Here is a 10,663-nt window from a genome sequence, read left to right on the forward strand (position 1 = left end):
TATTTAGTAAACACATCTTAACCTTTCTAAAAACTGGAAATTTTTGAATTCTAAAACATTTATCCTATACATTTAGATAAGGGATTGAGAACTGATTCATTTTAGCATAACAGAATCTTCAAATCTTTTTTTGGGGGGGGGTACAGGGGATCAAATTTGGGTCCTTAAGCTTGTGCAGCAGGTGGCGAAACCACTGAGCTAAATCCCCAGTCCCTGAATCTGCAAATCTTTAACAGAAAATATGTGAGAGCAAATAGTATATCACTTGGTTGCATGGCCTGATTAAAATGATTCAATTTCTCATTTTGACAATTTAAGATTATTCGTATTTTTTTTGAGTTTTATAAGGCTCATGACAAGTAACATAAGTTTTTGAAAATAATTTTACTTGCCCTTGGCGTTAACCTTTTTTCTGGAACTATTTCTCTAATTTGCTTGAGATTTTAAATTTAATTGGTTGACATAATATTTAAACAACTGCCAAAATCAACCTGAATGATTATCATATACCACTTCTTGTAAATTCCACAAATGTGTAAAGTTCTTTATAAAAATAATGTAAGGCAATTCTAAAACATCTTAATAGCTTATTTTCATAATTCTGTATATTATCCAGAAAAAGCCATCAGTTCAAGAGATACCTCCTTGCCTATTAAATATTATTGTTTGCTATGAAGAAACAATATCTTTCTCTTGAGAAAAATTAAGTATAACATTCTACTGGCAGGAAAGAGAAGGAAAATATTAGTTTAAATCAGGTCAAGAGCATAAAATTTCTTCTACTGGCTAAAAGCAGTACCAACCAAGATGAAATTTTAGGGAGAAAACAGTCGAAGCTCAAGTAGCCTTTGAAATGTGCAGCTCATTCTTATCATGAGGTTAAAAAGAGTAGAAACTATAATTTTGAAAATCATTACACATTTTATATGATTTTCCCAAGAACTCAGATGGTAGATGTGGCAAATGAGAAGTTTAGAAACTAATTTTATGGATGGAGAGTTGATCAAATTTAGATATCCTGTTATGTTAATTGTAAGAGAATAATGTACAGACTAGAATATAAATTTATTGATCTGTAATGGTTTATAAATTTTGCCAGTGACTACAGATTTGGACTTCATCCAGGACTCTTCATCTCTTACCAGAAGTTATCTAAGAAATGCAGTGAAGTCAGTACTTTACTTAATACATGTGAAGTCAAATCAAAGAGAGAATAGTGATGACGGCTTTTCTACTCACATTGATTCACACCTATTTCACAATAAGATATGCTTCTGTAGTGGACACAATCTTATTTTACTCAGAGGTCATTCTAGACAATGCTAGATAAACACTGCTAAATCTTCATGTGCAGGTGTCAGTTTACTGCACTTCAAGGTTACACACTTTGGTTGAAAATTTTTAAAGTCATAGTCTTGACCCTTGGAAGGTTATGGAGAACTTACACAAGTAATTCAACTTATTACAACCTAATGTGTTAACTATGATCCAGAACGAAACATGGCATGCCCTTTGAACACTAATTGGATACTAGTGCCCCTTCAAAATGCTGTTCTTTAGTATTTGTTTCAATCTTTGAAGAGAGATTATAGTTTTGCATACTCCTACAAACAGTGCTGGGAAGAGTGGGAAGAACATCTGTTATGGCTTATATCTAGATATTCTCCCAAAGCCTCGGGCTCATGGGAGGTTAGGGAGGTGGTTGGATTATGAGTGTGTGGTACTGGATTAAGGGCATGATACCTAGATTAATCCACTGAATGGTTTATTGGTTTAGCAGAGTTTTAAGTGGATCATGGGAAGGCCCACCCTTGATAATGGGTAGTACTAATACCAATGAGCTTGTTGCCTGCATGGAGTAAAAAGCGAAAGGAAGTCTTGTTGCTGCTTTTTTTCTGCCTGCCTTCCCATGGACTGTTTCTCCACTGTCATGCCCTCTTGCCTTAGAGCCAGGTTTCATGGACTGAAACCTCTACAAACTGAGATAAAATAAACCTTTTCTCATTTAACTTGTGTGTTTTGGGTATTTTCCTAGCAACAAGAAAATAGTTAATATCTCAGGAAGATGTCTCCTAATCCAATTTGCATATCCCATTTAGTAAAACAAGACCACAGAGACAATCAAACTTACCCCTTTTGAAAAGAAGCCTAGAGTTCACTTATTTCTGTTCAAGAATATTTCCAGGTCATTTTAACCTTCTCATTCCTAGAAGTTTGTCCAAGCAGTCCTCTATCTGCAGTGTTCCTAATAGTGTTTGTGTTCATGAAGATTGGTGTCCTGGACATTTGCCTGACTGATGCTTCTCAGATCCATTTCTAGTTATAATCTTTTACACCTGAGGCTGTGGGATGGGAGCCAACAAAAGACATCAAAATCATACTCAAGGATTAAAGAAAGTATTCTAGAGGAGATGATCACATACATGGGAGCAAAAGTTTGAAAGTCAGATGACAGTTACATAGGCAAGTTGGTAGCCAGAAGGAACAACATAACATGGACTGTAATATATCATATATAATATATATGATATAAAATATATTGTTCAGCTTGCTGGATCTGTGTGGGATCGTGGAGATGAAACTAGAAAATCAGGCAGGACCTATGAGTTTATACCTTTGTGAAAGCTATGAAGAGTCACTGAAGAATTTTATATGGACTGCCATAATTCTCTAGAAAGATCATGCTGGCTACTGGGTGGGGGTAAAGGAATTAGACTCATGAGCCTGAGAGCAATCAGGAGGCCAGAGCATGGACTGAAGTGGAACCAGAAAGGAGTGAGAAGGTTCAAGAAATATTTAGGTAGTAACTTTGAAGAATTTTGTTGACAGGTAAGAGCATGGAGGAAGATTCTGGATCAGAAAATACATGGATTATCTTACCACTGACAAAAATAGAAACTATAGGGGGAAATGCAGATTTGGTGAAGAATTGGGTGGGCAGTACATTTTGATTGTTTCTAATTTTTAATTCATTGAACATCTAATTTTTGCTTTTCATAACAGCATTCCAAACTTTTCAAGAAAGAAAAAATAAAATGACTCAATTACTAATGAAAGCATCTGAAGATTTATGAGAAGTTTTACTGCCAAATTTCTAGTTCTGCCTCTAACTTCTAAACCTGTCTTGCTTTTTTTTCCTTTTGTCTTTCCTTGTTTTCTAAAACTGATTTCCTAAATCCTGCTCACCTACTTATCAACATTTTAAAGTTGCAATTCAGGATTTACTTTATTATTCCCTGAGCAATCACTGTACTGGTTCGTTTTAACTAGTGTTTATATACTGTTTATAACTCCTCTATTGGTAACTTGCTAAAATCCTGGATTTCTTTCTTATGGACAGCTGTCATTTTGACAATTTCATAATGTTTCTTTTAAAAGTTCAAATTTTTTGTTACCTGCCACAGTGTCAGGATGTTATTGTCTAACAGGTAAATTCTTGGTTAGCTGACTTCTTGGTTCTCATAAAGGTACTCATTGCAGCACCTTTCTCATCTGAATGGATCTCTATTTCCTAACTTATAAAACTGGTAAGTTACCTGTAATGGGGATTTGAGAATGTAATATACACATTATTGTGAGGAGATATTTAAAAGAATACGTCATATTCTTATGAGTGCTGCTACTATCTTAAATTTTGAGAGAACTTAGGAAAGCAGTGATCTCAACAGGAGTTTCCTTTTCAGGCATGATTTTAATGTAACCAAGGAGAATCCCTGCGACCTTCTATAAGGTTGAATCCCTGTGACCTTCTGTAAGGTTGGAATAGAATGGGAGACTATGATTTTAAATGCACACTTCTGTTTCAGACTTTTTATAGTTACTGAATGGTATCTTTCTCATAATGTCAACTATTGGAATGATCTGGATTTGCTTGTTTAGGATTTAGAATGAGAAAGATTCAAGAGTTATTGAAGGTACAGTGAGTTATTTAAATAAGAATATGTATATTGAGAATTGCTAAGATAGCTTTGATAATGTGTTTGCATAGCAATGTCTCTACGATGAGCTGAAAATTTTTATTGCCATGAATTTTGATAGTCATTTTAGCAGAATATTGCTTTAAATTATTTACTCTGATATTGCAGATTTTCAAATATACCTTTGTGAAATGAATTTAAGGCTACATTAAAACTTTAAGTGCCAGAATCATGAAGCTTTAATTTTTTCCCCTTATAATAGGGTCTTGATGACTGATATCTGCTTGGAAAGAAAATTCATTAAGTTTTACTTGAATATCCCAATTCAGTCTTTTTAATAGGGGCAGTTTTGTTTTTTACTGTCATTCAGAATGGTCACTAGTACTATTTGCTTATTCTCTAGCTATGTGCACTATACAAATTGGTGTCAAGGCTTTTAACTGAAAGGTATTTTAGTGACCTATTCCTGTATAACTGTTGGTTAGCTTCCTGTTATTATTATAAATACATAAGATAATCAGTTCATAAAGAGAAAAGGTTATTTTGGCTCACAGTTTCAGGTTTCGGTCCATGGTCAGGTAGCCCTATTACTTTCAAGTCCATGTCAGAGCAGCTTATCATGACAACAGGTGTATGATATAGCAAAACACTCACCTCCTAAGTAGAAAGGAAGAGGTCAAGGTTCTACAATCCCCTTTGAGGGCATGAATCCAGTGACTGAAAGGCCTCCTGCTAGGCCCTATTTCTTAAAGTCCCCACTGCTTCCCAATAACATCAAGCTGTGCAATAAGCCTGTAACACGTGGTCCTTAGTGGGGGACCTTCTGGATTCAAAGTACAGCAATAACGAACCATCACAAAATTTAGTGGTTTAAAACAATCACCAGTTGTTGATGACTCTGGGATGAAATTCAGGCAAAAGTCAATGGAGATGACTCAACTTTATTCCAAGTGATGTTAGCTGGGAAAACAGACTGTAGTTAGGAGATTCAAAAATATTTTCCCAAGCCTGTGCCTTGGTGCTGTCTGTTAGATATATGTTGCATGCCTCTTTTTCCAGTAGGATAGATAGCTTTTCTATAGTTGCTAGGTTCAAAAAATAGAAACACAATTTATAAGCCTGCTTAAGATAAGAACAAGCCAGAAGATCACTTCCACTATATTCTATTGGTCAAAGCTAGTCATGAGACCAGCTAGATAGAAGGTGTAAGGAAACAAATTCTACTTTCTGATGGACAGAATAGTAAAGTAACATGGCAAAGGAGTGTGGATTCGGGGTCATGATTCATGGGGACCATTCTAAGTACTATAGGGAAGTTATATGAAATAGGCTTTTCAGGAGGAATTCACTGAGGAAGACATGACTTTGGGTCATTATTTGAGATTTTAATAGTAAGATGAAATAATGTTGAAAATAATGGTAATACCTGAACCTAATGGTAGTTTAACTATTTGGACTTTCTTCCTTAGACATGGTTGAGAGTCTGTCACTTTTACCTTAGTGAGAATGTGCTGGGTTTGCATTTAGAGAATACATCTGCTCATGCCTTTTAATAATCTACTTTTAAAATTTAACAAGATTGTAGACATCCTTGTGTCAATAAATATGAACATGATTTTAAATGGCTGCATAATAATTTATATAGATACACAATAAATTAATCCCTCCCCTTCCAATAATATTTACTTTTTTCTATTTTTAATAACACTGTAATAAATATCATTATGCATGCACTTTTGACACTTTTTACATCATGTATTTATAATGAATCTCTGAAAGTTGAATTCTGAGATAAAAAGGATAAACATTTAAATTTTTTGACACTGTTCTTCAGAAAAAAAGTGGTCCCCGGTGTTTTGGTTTGCATGGTTTTGATGAAAAAGGGCACTTATTCAGATCATTATTTCCTTGTGTGTAATATGTCTTTTTATTCCTAGCTGTTTTCAAGGTTTATTTTGGGTATTTAAAATTTTTCAGCAGTTGAATTATGTGTTTAGCCATGGTTTTTGCATTTATCCTTTTTGGAGTTTGTTAAACTTCTTTAATATGTAAGTTTATGCCTTTTACTAAAATTTGGTAAGTTTTGGCTATTCAGTTTTTTAAAAAATGTCCCAGTCTCCTTATCTTTCTGGAATTCCAGGTACATAAACATTAGACATTCTCATGTTGTCACATAGGTTCTGAGGCTTTGTTATTTTTCTTGGCTCATTTTTTTCTTTTTTCTCTCTTTATGTTAGATGACTTACTGTCAAGTTTACTGATTTATTCCTCTGACATCTCCATGTTTTTTCAGAGCTTATAGCAGTTATATTTTTCAGTCCTAAGCCTTCCATTTAGTTCCTTTCATTGAGTTTGTTTTGTTTTTCTTTGTTTCCTTCTCTCTGGTGAGGTTTCCCATTTTTTGAGGGACCATCTACGAGGTAACTGACCTGTACTATTCAAAAATGCCACAGTAGGGCCGGGGATTTAGCCCAGTGGTTTCGCTGCCTGCTGTGCAAGTGCAAGGACCCGAGTTCGAACCCCAGTACCAAAGAAAAGAAAAGAAAAGAAAAAAAAGCCACAGTCATGAAAGACTATGGAGCTATTCTAGATTAAAGGAGATAACAGAGACAAGGCAACTAATGTAGTTGTGATCCTGGACCAGAGGTTTTTCTGGGGTTTCTTTTTGTTTTGTTTAATAAAAAAAACCTTAGTGGGTTGGCTAATAAAATGTGAATGCCTATAGGTTAGATAAAATATTATATCACAGTTAATTTTTTGAGTTTGATAACTGTGATGTGATAAATAACTGATGAAAGAAAGCTCTAGTTATTAGGAAACACTAAAGTTTTCATTTTAATTATAGTTCCTATATATTTACCATTTTTAGTGTTTTTTTAAGTTTACTCTAAATTGACATACACAATTAGTTTTTAGTAATAAAGAGACATAATTTCTGCAGCTTACTCTGAGATGTTTCAGAAAACATTTATGGAGGGAGAGGAAGGAAGAGGGGGAAAGGGAGAGGGAGAGAAAGGGACGCTGGGAAAAAGTCAATGTTCTCTGGGGACTCAAAATGTAGGGCATATAAAAAGCTTCTATATTATTTTTGAAAATTACATGTTTAAATGTCTTTCAGAATATAAAGTTATTTATATAAAGCTTCAGGATCATGAAAATTAATGAATGGCCCAGGGCTGTTGAAGATGGGAGAGCACTAAAGAAATATAAATGCATTCCATCATCTGGCCTTATTTCTGAACCTATTTAGGACAATAAATAAAATTTGAGAATGTTTGGATTAGATAGTGGTCATATATCACTGTTAATTTCCTGATTTTCAGTGTTATGTTATTGTTGTGTATTGGAGTGTTATTATTTCTCAGAAATATATATTGATATATTAAGGGATAAGAAAGCACCAAATTAACATGGAAATTTGAAAAGATAAATAATTGCTAATAATTTCAGTACTTTAATTGCAAATACCATCTTCTTTTTTCTGTGTATTTTTTATGTAAAAAAGAAAGCAACACTTAATTTTAATCAATGTCAAACACTTTTTTACTCTGGAATTTCTCAAAGCTACTGAAATAAATAATAAAATATAATCAAATAAGTTTAAAATATCATTAGTTATACATGTTTTTATGTAAGTATATGACCCATCTTGCTCTGAACTTTGTTTTTATAAGATTTCTATTCCTTGCTACATTATGGAAAATTAAAAATATCCTATTAACATAATGATTTTTGAAATGTAAGTTGAAATAGTAGTTAGAAAAATGATATGAATTATTTCTGCAAAAGGAAACTCTCCAAGTAGTCACATAAATATAGGGAAATATAGTACAGTAACATAAAAGTATAATCATCACTGAGATTTCTGATCAATTAAAATCATTATATAAATTAAACATTTATAGGAATTGTTTAAATTACTGTGGTTTGATTTAGCACTGATGAAAATTAAAATTTTCTCATTACCCTTTCTGTCATCAGTAAAAGAATTAAAAGAATAAACACTGCAAGAGTATGTAGAATAACACTTAAATTCTGTGGGAGATTTATTAATATGATTCAGTCTGGCTATTTTATTCACAGAGGAAATGAGATATCTTCTGGTTGAATAATCAGAATGGTACTAGAAATCATGTCTGTGCAAAACCAAAATGATCTATTAAAAGCTTAAGTATATTCTATCAAATTCAGAATTACTCTCAGCAAGAAGAATTCATGAGCAATAATACTTTTAGTCTTTTGATAAGAGCCTTATGTCAATCATTGGAACTATTGCATCCATTTTCTTATGTGGGTGGTAAGCTCTAATTCCATAAACTTAATTTTTTCTTCTTGCATCTGATGATCTCTATGCTATACTTTGAATCTTGAATATCCTCTAAAGGCCCATGTGTTAAGGCTTATTTCTGGGTGGTACTATTGGGACTAAGTGGAACTTTTGAGAGATGGGACTTAGTAGGAGGTCTTTAGATCAGTGGGACAATGCCCATGGTGGGGATTGTAGGACTAGCCTCTTTCTCTTCCTCTACTTTGCTTCCTGGGACTCTGAGTTGGGAAGTTTGTTCCTCCATATATTCCTGCCACGATGTGCTACCTCTTCACAGGCTTAAAACAATAGGGCCAATTTTCATGGACTGAAACTTCTCAACTGTAGGTCAAAATGAACTTTTTTTTAAAAAAAGTTAATTATCTATCTCATTGTAGTAATTACCTCCATTATAGTAATGGAAAATGAACACACTCTATAGCATCCTAGAAGTGAAAAATGTTTGCTTTGTACGAGCAGCTCTATAGCTAGTTTATCAGCATCTGTCTTAGTTACTTTCTCATTGCTGAGACAAAATACTGACACCCAAAGTTAAAGGAGGAAAACTTTATTTAGCTCATAGTTTGTAGAGATTTCAGTCCATAGTTGGCTGACTCCAAGGCAGGGTGGCTTGGCAGAGGGGCATTGCAGAGGAGAAACAGTTCAGGGCAGGCAGAAAGTAGCAGAGCAACAAGGGACCTTAACCGTGTCTTTCTGTCCCTTTTGTCTTGTGAAGACTACTTAGGGAGGGTAGCTCTCATGCCCTTAAGCCTAGTGTCCTTGAGCCTAGCATTGCACCATGAATCAATCCCGGCATCACACACTCTAAGCCCCACCCATGACCACATGAGGCTTTGGGGGGATGTCTAAACACAAGCCATAATGGCATCCAAGTACAGTATTGGCTCCAACACCACCTATGGGACATTTGGCAAGTTACTTAGTCTTCTTACGCCTTGGTTTCTTCAATGAGAAAACAGGGATAAAAATACCTGCTTTTTGGGTTGTGAGGATGACATGAGATCATGCATATAAAGCACTACAACTCTGCTTTCTGACAAACTATAAAAGTTATTTCATAGAATGAGCCTAAGATAAAATATTGAAATCTCACTATAACTTTCCATGAACAGATTATTATCAGACTGTTGTGTTCTAGCCATAGAGTTTGTTTACTAAAGTGTCCAAAGGATTTTGTTGAAAGGTTACTGTATATATTTGAAAGTAAGTTTCATGTGTTAGATTTTGTCTCTTAGAGATTCCAGAATATTAATAGAAAATATTTTATTTATTTGGAAGAAGTGAAAATTTGCCATTTGCAAGCTAATTTTTGGTTTGGGCCAAACCAGTAGATTTACTTTGCTTTTCACCTAATATTTTTTTTTTCAGTAAGACTCAGAGTAATTGACTCTAAAACTGCTGTTAGGTTAAGTATTATCTATCCAAATTCTTATAGTTCAGAGAAAAGAAAAATATCAATTTTCTCTCATAAATTTAATCCAGTGTAAACACAAACTTTCAAGGTTTGTTCAAGGATGCTAATTACTCTCTTCTTAAATTTTTCCATGATGCGAGGCCACTGGAAAATGCTTCATTGTCCCTGGTTCTTTCTGGGTCATTCAGTATTTGATTATCCAGACTAATTGTGAGCAGGGAAAACATGAGTAATTGAATTGTATGGACAAATGCTTGTGCCTTATTTTGGCTAAAGACTTCACCCTTCTCCAAGCCTTTTTTCAGGAGAGCTAACAAGTAAAGTAGAATGGTCAGTTTCCTGTCCTCTATTTCTTCTGTCCTTTCAAATGAATATTTATAAAATGACAAAATATGTCCCTCTCAGAGTTCTCATTCCCTCTGCTATAAAAAGGAAGCAGTATCTGCAATGAGAAAGAAAGCAGGAGTCTAGATAATAATTCTTGTATAAGGTAGACTTGCCTGATATTGAGCTTTCTGGTTATAAAAAGGGAGACAGATCTTGAGCTTGAATTTGGCATCTGGCTTTTCCATTTCCACTTTCCAACAATCTTAGTCTATTTTCCCTCATGATAGGCTTTTTTGGCATCTCAGAAGTGACAATGGAAGTAAACATTTAACCAATGGTCTCAGCAGTTTCTCTAGCATATGCACATAGCACAGAAGGAAAGCACATATAATGGAGTTGGTTAGATCTCATTTTAATTTTCTTCATTACCACAGAATTGTTTTGGTCACAATTTTTTGTTGTAGTTTTTTGCCTTTTATCTCTGTTATCCTTTGCACATAGTCTCAAGGTCAAGATACTGTACCTCCTTTACCCCCACAGCTACACCACTGAGAAAATGGTATCATACTGGTAGCACAGCTCCTCTGGTGATCTTCTACAATTAAAGTCCCACCTCTGTGTCTAGTTCTCTCTCAAAACCACAGGGCATGGAGTGGAAGTAAGCCAAGAAGCATTAGC

Source organism: Heterocephalus glaber, unplaced genomic scaffold, assembly GCF_053883595.1.
Source record: "Heterocephalus glaber isolate CG9 unplaced genomic scaffold, H.glaber_assembly_v1.0 deba00000768, whole genome shotgun sequence".
In the NCBI taxonomy this organism is placed as follows: domain Eukaryota; kingdom Metazoa; phylum Chordata; class Mammalia; order Rodentia; family Bathyergidae; genus Heterocephalus; species Heterocephalus glaber.